The sequence below is a fragment of the Felis catus genome, chromosome E1 (assembly GCF_018350175.1).
Source record: "Felis catus isolate Fca126 chromosome E1, F.catus_Fca126_mat1.0, whole genome shotgun sequence".
Classification (NCBI taxonomy): domain Eukaryota; kingdom Metazoa; phylum Chordata; class Mammalia; order Carnivora; family Felidae; genus Felis; species Felis catus.
In genome coordinates, this window is record NC_058381.1 from 61719102 (window position 1) to 61731936 (window position 12835).

The 12835-nt window shown below is 53.1% G+C and overlaps 2 long non-coding RNA genes across 2 annotated transcripts; one reads left to right on the forward strand and one right to left on the reverse strand.

Annotated features, from left to right (window-relative positions):
- Positions 1-467: 467 nt before the first annotated feature.
- On the reverse strand, positions 468-1622 carry LOC123382088. The gene is made up of 2 exons (XR_006589870.1): positions 1225-1622; positions 468-596 (listed from the first exon to the last, which is right to left on the reverse strand). It is a non-coding gene; the product is annotated as an uncharacterized LOC123382088 (long non-coding RNA).
- A 91-nt stretch (positions 1623-1713) lies between these two features.
- LOC111557862 lies at positions 1714-7479 on the forward strand. Its single transcript, XR_002738258.2, has 3 exons — positions 1714-1876; positions 1968-2234; positions 4038-7479. It is a non-coding gene; the product is annotated as an uncharacterized LOC111557862 (long non-coding RNA).
- The last annotated feature ends 5356 nt before the right edge of the window (positions 7480-12835 follow it).

Here is a 12835-nt window from a genome sequence, read left to right on the forward strand (position 1 = left end):
GTGCTGTAAGTGAAAAGGGCTAGGCACAAAAGGCCACACGTCATGTGATCCCATTAATATGAAGGGTCCAGAGTAGAGAAAGAAGAGACGGAAGCAGACTGGTGGCTGCCTGGGGCTGGGGAATGAGTGCTGATGGGCACAGGTTTTCTTTTATGTGATCACAATGTTTTGGAACTAGAAAGAGGCGACGATTGCACAACATTGTGAAAGCACCAAATGTCACTGAATTATACACTTTATTTTTTTATTTTTACTTCTTTAATTTGAGAGAGCGCGAGCATGAACGGGGAGGGGACGAAAGACACAGAGAGAGAGACAGAATCCCAGGCAGGCTCTGCACTGCCAGTGCAGAGAGTCCGACAAGGGTCTCGATCTCACAAACCATGAGATCATGACCTGAGTGGAAACCAAGAGTCGGACGCTTACTCCACTGAGCCACCCAGGCGCGCCTGAATTATACACTTCAAAATGCTTCAAACAGTTTATTTTAGATGTAGATTTTACCTCAATTAAAAAGAAAAGCTGTTTGCAGAGTTCCCTGAGGCCAGAGCATCAAAGCCCCCGAGGGCTGCACACCTCCTTCTGTTTACCGGACACTAGAGAGAACCACAGGCTTACAGTGTGACACTGGAATACTCCCCTTCCCCTCTGGCATTGGTCCTCCCAAGACATGGGGACAGGAGGGGAGGAGGAGCGGAGACAGTGAGAAAGGAGCTATATAATTAGCTGTCACCTTGCAATATTTCCTAGGTTTAAGATGACTATTTCATTTTTAAAAGTTATGCTATGTTGTTTTCGTAAACAGCTATATTTGAGTTGCAAAGTCACGTCCATTCATTTGCACTCACGATGGAGCACGCACCCTTGCAGGTGCCCTGTCTGGTGCCTGGAGCTGACCTGTGAGACGCACGGGCAGAACTAACAGTGCTCTGACTTGAACAACCATCCAGATGTCCCCTGATGGGGTGTAATCACACCCCTGAAGGGTGGGGTGGGGGGGTCACGGGAGGGCCAAGTGGTCAAGGTCTGCAGCCAAGGTCTTTGGAAGAGATAGGAATGTAGTCAGGCTTGCTAAGGGGAGGGGACCATATGGGTCAGAGCTGGGGGTGGGCCTGAGTCACTTCCAGACTCCAGGGGACAGCTCAGGGCCTGACAGCTCCCACTGCCCCACATCCCAGAGGCAATAGTTCTCCTTCAGGAGGTCACGTGAGGGGCTTGGTTTACCTTTTAGGGGATGGCCCCGACCTTTGGGAGCTCTGGTGGTTTGAGTCACAAAGTCAGTCCCAGCAGCCCCATTTGCCTGATGGCCACCTGTTCTGTTGCAGGCCAGGCACCCAGAAGGAATCAGGGCTTTTGATCTGAGCTTGAAAATTCAAAGAATAGCGAAAAACATTTCACTGTCTCGCAACTGGCTTCGATGTGACAAGGACTTGTGCCCCTGTTGATAAGCGCAGGATGATATTTCAATGCCTGTCTGTTAGCACGGAGCCTTCTGTAGAGTTTTAGAAGAGTCTGGGAGTCCCAGTACCTTTCCCCCGGGGCAAAAATACTCCACCTTGAGAGCCAAATATCTCTCTAGCTCCCTCTTCTCCTTTGGATTTCACAGCCTTTGTGTGAGTGGGGTTTCACCTCTGAAAGCGGCAGCCAAACTGGAAACAGGTCAGTCACCAAACCATTGTGACATTTCCCTGAGGCCGGCTGGTTTGAGTCTAAACAGGTTAAGCACACAGGTCTTGGCTAAACTGGAGGTTAGACACTTAGGGCTAAGCTGGATTTCAACACCTAGAAGACTGCTTTTTAGACATTTAACAGCCACTTAATTATAAGCAACTGTGTTACTCACAAGACCGTGGTCCTGAAACTCCAAACAGTACTGGTAAGGAATGCCCCTCTCTCCAGGCAGTCCCGGAACTGAGGATCCCACTGCTCAGCAAGCACATGAGACGTTTTCTCCTCCTCCTCTACAGATGTTGCCCATGAGGACCCAGGGCTCTCCATGACCCACCATGCGGGGGAGAGTCCCTTCAACTTGGAAAGGGGGAGGTGGTGAGTGTTGAGATGCTCAGTACCCTGGGGTTGCGGTGTCGAGTGACGAGCATGAGCAACAGCTGGAAGGCTACCAACAGCTGGTGGCTCTGTCTTGAAGGCTGAGCACTCAGCCTTGTGTTGCTTCAGAAATGTGCACACTAGCCCAAGGGCGGGCTTCAGCAGGACTCTGCAAAATGGCTTTAAAGGTGACACATGACACTATTGTGAATTCTTCTTTTTTTTTTTTTAATTTTTTTTAACGTTTTATTTATTTTTGAGACAGGGAGAGACAGAGCATGAACAGGGGAGGGTCAGAGAGAGGGAGACACAGAATCTGAAACAGGCTCCAGGCTCTGAGCTGTCAGCACAGAGCCTGACGCGGGGCTCGAACTCACGGACAGCGAGATCATGACCTGAGCTGAAGTTGGCCGCTTAACCGACTGAGCCACCCAGGCACCCCTCTTCTTTTTTTTTTTAAATTAAAAAATGTTTATTTTATTTGTGTGTGTGTGAGAGAGAAAGTGAACGGGGGAGAGGGGCAGGAGGAGAGAGAGAGAGAATCTTAAGCAGGCTCTAGGCTCAGCATGGAGCTTGACTCAGGGCTCGATCCCATGACCCTGGGATCATGACCTGAGCCGAAATCAAGAGTCCTATGCTCAACCGACTGAGCCACGGTGCCCCAACACTATTGTGAATTCTGACCTGAAAACTCACATTTCTTTTGTGTCATGACTCACAGAGGGGGTTAGAGGAAGGAAGAGATAGCAAAACAGAAGTGTCCCCTCCTCAATCAGTGGCTTCCCTCTCTCAAACCAAAAGCCTTGCAGGAACTTTCTTCAGACCACCTTTACCTCCCTAAGGAACTTCAGGCCAGCAGTGAGGGTGGGGGGTACTGGCCTCCTACCCATACACTCAAGCCCTTCAATGCTGGATTTCTGTTTGAACATCTGAGCAGCTGAGGGCTGAGTACAGGTGGGATACTGGTGTCTTTTGTAGGAGCCCGAATGATTCAGGCCAACTCAAGGGTCTCTATTTCTGTGAGTTTGTCCAAGTCTCACTCAGGTCTGGGCTCTCCTGGACCTGAGGCCCCATTCAATTTTTGCATGGTGACACTAAAAGTCACAGCATGTATGATAGCAGTGAGGAAAATCTTTTCAGCTTTGGAAATTTGCTACTTCCCAATGGTGAAGACAGCTGGCAGGGTCAGTTGTGTTATGAACTTGCTAGAAGTTCAAGGGTGAAAAGGCCCCGGCAAGGCTCCTCTACTCTGCCCTTGCTCAGTGATAAACTCCCAAAGTTCTAATGGGGACAGAGGCTGGACACAGCTCCAATGGGCCACAAAGGGGTCCTGGAGCCTCTGCACCCAAATGCTATTTTTCAACGGGATACCCCCTCAGCAACAGCTGTGACCAACCGAGCCAGCCAGGTTCCCCTCAGCAACAGCTTTGATTCTAAATGGCACCCTGACCGGGGGGAGCAGTGGTAAGGGTTGCATCGCCCGAAGCTGCTGGCACCTGTCCCAGCATGTCTCAGAGAATCGAGGCCCCTCACGTGTAAGTGTTGAGGACACCTGGCAGGTTTGTGTTCTCAGGGTGAGCGTCTGGCCTCCTTACACACTCTCCATGGGGACAGTAAAATGGGAAGGCTGGTTCCTAGCTTACCTCTGGGCTGCCATTCACAGGCTGTTCAACTTTGGACAAGTTGCCTGGCCTCTCTGGGCCTTAGTGAAGACACTTGTTCTTCAAGAAACTGAGGAGATCTGGTGTGCGGTAGACTTTCATCACGTGACTCCCTTCCCTGGGCAGCCATACACCTTCCTTCTTCCCACTCTCCCTCCTCATTTGAAGGTGTCTTTGTGGGGGCCTGGCTGCTGTAAGGGCCGTAGCATACACAGGGTAGTGCCAGCCTTGGGAGCCGGCCAGGGTGGGGGGGTGGGGTGCGGGCCACCGTGGCCAGAGAGGACACAGCAGGATCTTTTTCCACACTACCCTGAGCCTTCTTCTCCCCAGAGATCTGCGGTGGGCTCATCGTGTTCAGGGGACATCTGGTAGGGCTGGACAGAGCCCGCGGAGCCAGCCAAGGGGCTCGGTGCACAACTCCTGTGCCAGTAAGACAGACAGTTTAGCAAGCAGGATATTTCCAGACGACGCAAACCTCCCGCGGCCGACCCCAGGACTCTGGCCGGTGCCGTGGTAACTGGGTGACTGTGGGCTGTCTCCACAGCAGCGGCCCCTCCTGATGCCACTCCAGAGTCCTCATTAGTTTGAGGGACCTGTTTGAGGTTGCCGTGGAGCTGGACCCACAGGGCGGCTGAGGCCAGAGACTCCAGACTCCTGGTGTCAGAAGTAAATTAAAGGCGGTGAAGAATGAGTGTGTGATCCAGGGGCCAGCCGGGACCCCTGGACGATTGTGGCTTCACAGGGCCAGGCGGCTTTGTTGGCCCTCGTCCAGCTGACAGCCAGCCCCAGTGGGCAAACACCAAGAAAATTGTGATGGGGCAGAGGATTGTTGACCAAATGTGAAAAAAGAAGGTGACAAGCCTGAGAAAAGGCTACGAAGGGCAAACACAGCAGGACTGCTGACCCCGGAGACTTCCCACGCTGGCTGAAAACCTCAGCCGTCAACCTCCAGGGTGGGCATCGTGTCCTGTGTAAGCTAAAGTGTCCTACACAAGCCCCGCGGGGGTCTCGACTGGCCTTCCTCAGAGACCTGGGCGCCTTTCCACCAGCCTCAAACCCTAACCTGTCATGCTTCAGGAAGGGCAGCATCGAGTGGGCACTCTTTCCAGGAGACCACAGCCATCCCTGGGGGGTGGTTCTGGGGTGCCAGATCTCATGGTGGTCACCCTGGGCAGGACTGAGGGCTTGGCCCAGAGAAGACAGGCTGGGAGGATGTCTATACAGATAAATGGTCAAAGCACCATCAAGGCCCACACAGACACGTGGTACCGTCTGGAACAGGCTGGGTGAAGTGGGGAATGGGTCTTCTGGAATGATGACTTAGACTTGGAAGATGGGTACCAAAGCATCAGAAGGTCATGGGATGATGCCGAAGCAGTGACAAAGAAAACCTTAAGACTCACAGCCCAGAAATTAGCTCAGTAAGCAGAGAGGCCAACACTTGGTCCCACCCAGCAAGACAGTCCCACTTTTCCTAATGCCCAAGGTCGAGGGGCTGGTTTGAAGATCTACCCCATGAGCTGCAATGGTGAGTTGTCTCATAGCCTCACCCTGCACGGCGTCTCCTCCTGTGAGCCTGGCCCACAGACAACAGGGAAGAGGAGTCAGAAAGGGTCTGCATGTGGGTATTTCCTGCACTGAGCTGTGTCGTACGTTCTCAGGGAAGCCCCATGTGATGCCGGGGTCAAAGCTGGCTATGAAATCCTGGCACTGTGACTGGGTGTAAGACAGGCCTGGAAATGTCTGCTACAAGACACTCCCTACTCAACAATCTGATCTGGATACACAGAGGGAAGCGAGCATCTTATCGAGGAGGTGTTTACTCAGTTGGTATTTGTTAGGGGCATCTGTATGCACAGCATCTGCTCTGCCCCGGAGCGCCTGCTGTCTGCCTCTTCACTTGCCGTCTGCAGGAGCCTGGCCCTTGACGTGTGACGCTGTGCCTTCTGTGTGCTCATAGGAATTGAACAAAACTGAACACTTTTCTTACCTGTGGGATTTGTTAGAAGCTCCAACATGCAGAGGTTCCTTGCGAGTCTCCTTAAGCAACGGGGATGTGGTGAGGGCCTCGGGTGCCTGGCCTGATGGTTTTAGAACGTTTCTGCATATGGACACCACTCCCTCCAAAAAGTGGAGCCTAATTCCCTTCCCCTGGACATGGGCTAGGCCTAGTGATCCCAGAGTAGGGAGTGGGATGTGGCGCTCTGTGCCCGCTGGGACGAGGTCAGAGAAAGGGCAGCTTCCTCGTGGATCAGCTGCCATGTCGTAGGAGGCTCAAATAGCCTGTTCAAGGCTTGTATTGGGTGGGTCTGAGGCCTCCCACCCACACACGGCCCTGGCCCCTAGCCATGTGAAGAGCAGGGGAGACCTGGCCCGGGTCTAACCTCCAGACGAATGGGCAACCTGGACCCACAGCTTGACCCTATCCTCTCGAGAGCCTGGAGCTCCCAAATTCCTGACCCGTAGAAACTGCGAGGCTAGTAAATGGTCAATATTGTTATGTGTCTTGTTCTGCAGCAGCAGCAGCTAGTCAGCAGGCTTGGCATAGAGGTTTGGGTTTTGTTCTGGAGGAAATGGGGTAGGAGGTGGTCAGGTGTGGCACAGGTATGACAAAGAGCCAGTGAAGATTGGAAGATTGGGAGATGCCTCACAACAGCAGGGCTGGAGGCCGGAGTGTGTAAGCGGCCTGGACTGGGTCGGACTGGAAGAATAACCCACATCCAGGGCTCTTCCTTGTGTCTACACCCCAGCTGTGTGGAGAGATAGTCCTCGTGAAGCAGGCAAACAGGGCTTGAGGGGAAGAAGCTGTGCTCATCTGTGCTGGTCTGTACAGATGACAGGAACCTTTGCTCACACTTGCTTAGGCGACCCTTCATGGTGCTTTTGATATAAAAGCAGGATCTTTTTTTAAAGTTTATTTATTTTGAGAGAAAGGAGGGGAGAGAGAGAGAGGGAGAGGGAGAGGGCATGCGCGTGGTCATGTGAGTGAGAGAGGGGCAGAGAGAGAGGGAGAGAGAGAATCCCAAGCAGGTTCCGCGCTGTCAGCACAGAGCCCAACACGGGGCTCAAACTCACAAACGGTGAAATCATGACTCGAGCCGAAATCAAGAGTTGGATGATTAACCGACGAAGCCACGTGGGCGTCCCTGAAACCATGTTCTTAATACTCATGCCTAATTATTTTAATAAAGAAATAAGAATATGTTTGTGGTTGTGCGGAGGCCACAGGACTGGCAGACAGCTCCCAGAGGCCCCAGAGGACTAAGGGCAGAAAGAGGGCAGAGGAGCCCAGCAGAAAGTCAGAGAAGCAGGGATGCTCGGGTCCCCTGAGGGGGAGGCCCCTACTCGGGGATTAGTCTGGGAGAAGGCAGGCCGCCGGGCAGAGCACACGTGGGAGCAGCAGGCTGCTGGCGGGCTGTGGGACACTGCGTTGCTCTACAAAACTGGGAGCTCCTTGAAATATTAAACGCAGAGCTACACACGACGACCCAGCAATCCCAGTCGTAGGCATAATCCTGAGAGAAATGAAGATGTATGTCCACACAAAAACTTGTATATGGCATTATTCATAATTGCTGAAAAGTAGGAAAGACCCAAATGTTCATCCGCAGATGGATAAACAAAACACGGTCCATCAACCCCATGGAAGATCATTCAGCAAAGAAATGAGGCGCTGACGGGCGTGAGCACGCGGGCGAACCCTGACGTGTGTTCTGTGGGAGACGCCAGACACAAACCACATACTGTAGGGCTCTGTCCGTATGAAGGGCCCGGGAAGGGGTATCGCAGGGGGAGGGCAGGAGGGCTGTGGCCGGGGGCTGGGGGTGGCTGGGGAGCAGCGCTGGGGGTGCAGCGTCTCCCTTCTGTGTGATGACGATGCTCTAAAATTAGACAGGGGTGACGGGTGCACAGCTCTGTGAACGTGCTGAAGACCACTGAGTTGTACACTTCAGACGAGTGGATTTTACGGTGCCTGAATTCTCTCAATGAAGCTGTTTGAAGAAGCAGAGAGAGGCAGATGTCAAAGGGGAAGGAAAAGAGGAAGAGGAAGCTTGCCGAGCCTGAGTCCAGGTAGAACCGCAACTGAAAACAGGAACACGGCACAGAGGAGAAGGGGTGTGGCCCTGCCCCAAGTCCGCAGCAGAGGAGGGAGTCTGTGCTGGGGGCATCGTGTCCAACCAAAGTGATGGGGATGCTCGAAAGCTACGCCATAGAGCCTAGCTCTTAGACTGTTTTGGATTTAAAAGAGGAGGTGGAAAGTTCTCTTTCTGAGTGCTAGAGCCTTCCCACAAAGGATGCAGGGGAAGCTGCAGGACGTGTGTCCCTGTCTACCGTGGTGTGGCAGGGGATGGGAAGACGTTCTTTCGCTTTGTCTGGGGAGGCGGAGGGAGTAGGAGGGAGGATGATGCCTTTAATCACCCCCCCCCCCCCCGGTGCCCCGGTGAAAGTGGCGGCCAAAGCGCTTTCAAATCTGCAACAGGGAATAAAAAAGAAAAGAACAAGGGAAGAAGAAATGGGCTGAAACGTGTTAAATAAGTGACATTTCAGGAGTTCTTAAATATCCAAAAAGCAAAAAACAAAAAAAGGGACAAAAAAGCTCCCGGTTGCCTTTGGAAGATGCTCACTGTTCTTGTTGTTCTAGAAATGCACAAATAAAGCAAAAAGCAGGTTTTTATCCTGCCTTTCCTGGATAAGCTGTAACCCAACAGTTGACAAGAAGGTGCTTCCTAGAGGAAGAGCCAGCAGCAGGCAGGGTGAGGGCCGTGAGGCCCTAAGCCCCGCAGAGGACATTCTTTTGCCAAAACACAAAGCTGACCAGGGTCTGTCAGGCAGCCAGCCAAAGCCAGGATGCAGGAAAGTCTGGAGAGCCAACAGCCCAGCTCCGTCAGCAAGAAAAAGAAAAAGAAAAAGAAAAAGAAAAAGAAAAAGAAAAAGAAAAAGAGGGAGACAGTGTGGTTTGTAGAGTTGAGACCTATTGACAAACTGCCGTTTACAAACCCTTCGAGGTGGAGACGACCAGGACTACCGGACATTGACTATTTACTCAACTCCAAGGTTAGTAAATTTTTAGGTGATAATGGTACTGCGGTGAAAGTCTTCGAAAGCCCTTATTCCAGCAGCATTTGCAGAAAAGTTAGGTGATATGTGGAATTTGCTTTGTAGTCCACGGAGGGAGTGGGGCAGAGATATGAGACCAGCCGCATGCTGGTAATTCCTGAAATTGGGTAATGGGGGTGCTGGGGTTCATGACACTGTTCTCAACTTCTGCATTTTTGGGGAAATTTTCCATAATAAATACATTCGAACATTGATGTCCCCCCTGGAGCTTACATTCTAGGGTGCTGTGCATGTTTGTGAGGCAGATAAATAAGAAAACTGTGTAGTCCATTAAAGCAGGGGAGGTGTGTGTGTGTGGGGGGTCTCACTGAGACATTCGGGGTGGGGGCAGAGAAACAGTCTGGCCAAGGAGCTGCGCCTCTAGGGGCTGGGCCTGGGACTGGAGGGGTGTGCAGCCCCAGAGAGACCTCAGCCTTCAGGTGGGTGGGATGTGGAGCCCCTGGCAGGCTAAGGCAGACGCGACACCTCTGGCGGTTTTGATCAAGGCCGAAGGTGCAGGAAGACCAGCTGACTGGAGCTCCACCAATGAACCAGGCAGAGCTGATGGTGACAGGTGTGTGTTTGGAGCTAATCTGGGGAAGCCCAAGGAAGATGGGCCTCATCCGGAAGCTGCCGGGGACCCTTGGGGTCAGACTCAGGAGAACAAGCCTGCAGAGTGCCCCTACCTGCCTCTACGGGCACCCCCTGCTCACCCCCACCATGGCAGTGCCCTCCTTTGGGCCTGTGGCCATCACACTCTCACCTCCTGCCATACCCAGAGCAGAATAAAACCAGCGTGGGACCTGTAGCTTCCCACCTGTGTAGGGACAGGGCTGAAGAAAGAGCGTCTAAGGAGAGCCAGCCACAGCCCTTTGGCTTCCTGAACAGGCCCAGGAATATTTCAGTGAAAAGGCAATTTCACATCTGAATGACTGCGGTCAGACCACTTGCTAGCAGATGACTCCCCTGGGCCCTCGATGCGTCACTCCCAGCCGCTTTTCCTGCCGCACCCCTGGGTTCCGGGCAGCCCAGGTCCTTGGAGAACTGAATCTAGCTCAGTCTCAGTGGCTCTGGAGGCCTTAGCTGGAAATTTGCTGAGAGAATAAATTGCAACACAGTGAGATACATGGGCTGTGTCGGCATAATTCTCAGCTAGTGCTCAGTGCCATGAAGGCAGTGCGTTAAAGCAGAAATGTGCAGGCATCAGCAGGAAACATCTGTGTGGGGCGGGCAGCACAGGTCACACCAGGAGAGCCAGATCCCTGCCTGTACCCTTGGATGGGGCTGCACCCCTCGCCCGTACGTGCAGCAGGTGGGGCCGGGGCTGAGCCCGGCCTGGGCGGGGCCCCTGCAGTGCAGCCTGAGAGGGGAGGGCCGGTGGGCACTGGGTGGGCTGCACAGGTCTGACCTCAGTCCTTTCGGGGGGGGGGGGGGAGTGGGTTGGGGCCCCTGCAGGAAGCTCTATTTCTCTAGGAGTTTGGGGCAGGGTTAGAAGTTTCCACACGTCTACATGGGCTAGTAAGTAAAGGTTTCACTAGATTCTATGCAGTTTGAGAAGGGCTTCCTTAAGTGGTCTTCAAATGGATTCATTGTTCATGCAGAAAGGACTGCTTGGGCTCCCACTTTCCATCCCATGCTCTGCTGGACCCATTGCTGCAGGGGACAGTCAGGCCTGGGAAATGTGGCCAGGGAGGTCTTCTCCTTGAAACAACCCCTTGTCCCCTTTTCACAGATCAGAAACTGAGGACAAGATGATGGAGTGACTGATGTGACTGGGGACACTCAGGGCTGTGTGGTTCATCTGGATCCGCACCCACATCTGACCCCAGGTCTCTGAGCTAAGCTGATGGCATCAGACTCCATGCGCGTCCCCTTTATCTGCACCCTTTGGCATGACAGTCACTGGAAGCTCGTGTCACCTCCAGGAGCTCAGAGCAGATGGTGGAATATTTGGGTCAGGACCAGACATGACTGCAACCGGCCCCTACCAGCTGGCTTGGGTTTGGTCAATCACATAGGAGGTTGTGGCTCATCCCAGTTCACATCTCAGTAGACAAAACAGCGAGGGTCACTGTTTGGGGTGTTTGTAAAGAAAGTGGGGCTCTAGCTTCGTGGAAGGTATGTAGCTTCCCAGAGCCTGTTGCCTTGCAAGTAACACCACCCTGGTTTAATGGGCACCCGGGCTTCTATTCCTATGGGAGCAGCCTGGTTCTCAGACTTTTACGTTGTGTGGTTTATAACTGGCTCTTCCTCCCTCCCAGCTGCACAGGTGAGATCTGGTTCCTTGGGGGGAACAAGCTTCAACCAGGAATCCAGAAAACCAGCTCTTTGGCTTTGAATGTCATCAGCCAGTTAAGTATTCCTCTTACAATTTGAAGACTGATTGAAGCTAATGGCCTTTTGATTTTGCCAAAAATTTCAAAAAATAAAGCAAGCAACCAGAGACTACCACTCTCATTACTTAAGAGAAGTGAACTAAATGAGGGAGGAAGAAGTCTCAGAACGGAGCATGCTGCCCACCGAGGCTGCTCCTGCCCTCGCTGGCACGGACGTGCGGCCCTGCTCTGCTTCCCCGGACAGGAGTGGACAGTGGCCAGGCCCCGAGTGCGGCTGCTGGTCTGTGGCATGTTCAGACATGAGGCCTGGGGGCTCCTCGCAGACCCTGAGGGCAGGACGCTCAGCCAGTGATCGTCTTTTGAGGAGCTGCCCGCGATAACGGGGCTGCTGGGTCTCTCCCGGGCAGGACCCTGTTACTCCTCTCGTTGCTCGCTCAGGGACCTGCTCCCCAAAGCGGCTCCACGGTGGGTCCTGGCCTGCCCACCCTCCTCTGGGGTGGGTGGGGGCTGGGCCTTTGTCCTGGTGGAGAAGCCCACGTTCTTGCTGGGGGTGGTCACTGTGACTCCTCCTGTCAGTGAGATCGCCCCCTGTCTGGGGCAGGGGTCCATGCTCAGTCGGGCCTCCACATCCACCCAGCTGCTTGGTAAGGGTGGGCTCCGGGGGTGACCCTCCTAAGGGTGGTCCCACACCTGACCACCAAGGCCCTGGAGGCCATCCAGGGTTCCAGAACAACTGTATGAAGTGTTTGTTCATTTGACCCATATCTGTTGAGTCTTACTATTATCACGAGACATTTTAGACAGAACTGCTGGCCATGAGCCGGTGGAACACGTGTTTCTGGGAAGTGGACACCCTAGCGACGAGCTTCAGTGTTGCTGTCCATTAACCCCCAGTTGTGATATGACTCTCTCGTAAGACCGACACTACCTCTGAGACTTTCTCTGACTTCCCAACAACCTTGCAAGCTGTATCTTAGGCCACTTTAAGAAAGAGGAGCCACAGTGCGAAGGGGCAGATTTCGGACCTAAGGGGGGAGTCGAGAGAGGGTCCCTTCACCTCAGAACCTCATGGTGACCACATTTGCACTGGGATTTACCAATGGTTCCGAGAGTTTTCCGAGGACACTGTGCTGTGGTTTTCTTGACCCTAGCACGGAACGGTGAGAGGACCCAGGACGAGTATGTGTGGTGCCTGTGTGTTGGCCTGTGGCTGCTCGCTCTGCTCACCTCCTCTTGTCCAGCTTCCTGACCCCCTCCAGACTCTGGGTTCTCAGACTTGGATCGTTGCAGAGGGATGTGGGCAATGGCATAGGGTGGCTGAGCTTCAGATGGCCACCAGCCACTGAGGCCCCACAGCCAGCAGATTCCTGAGCAAGTGGAGGCCAGGTTCCTCCACCGCGGAGTTAGGTTTTCTCCCCTTTCTGCCCTGTTCTCTTTGGAAGGAAATCACTAACCACAGCTCACACTTAGGACGAATGTTTCTTGGGGCGCCTGGCTCAGTCAGAAGAGCATGTGACTCTTGATCTTGGGGTTGTGAGTTTGAGCCCCATGTTGGGTGTAGAGACTTATTAAATAAACTTAAAAAAAAAGGATGCATGTTTTTTTAGGTTAATGTTGTTTCTTGGTCATCTGTTCATGTTGGCACAAAAAAACCTCAGGATTCTTTTTTTTTTGTTTGTTTTTAATGTTTATTCC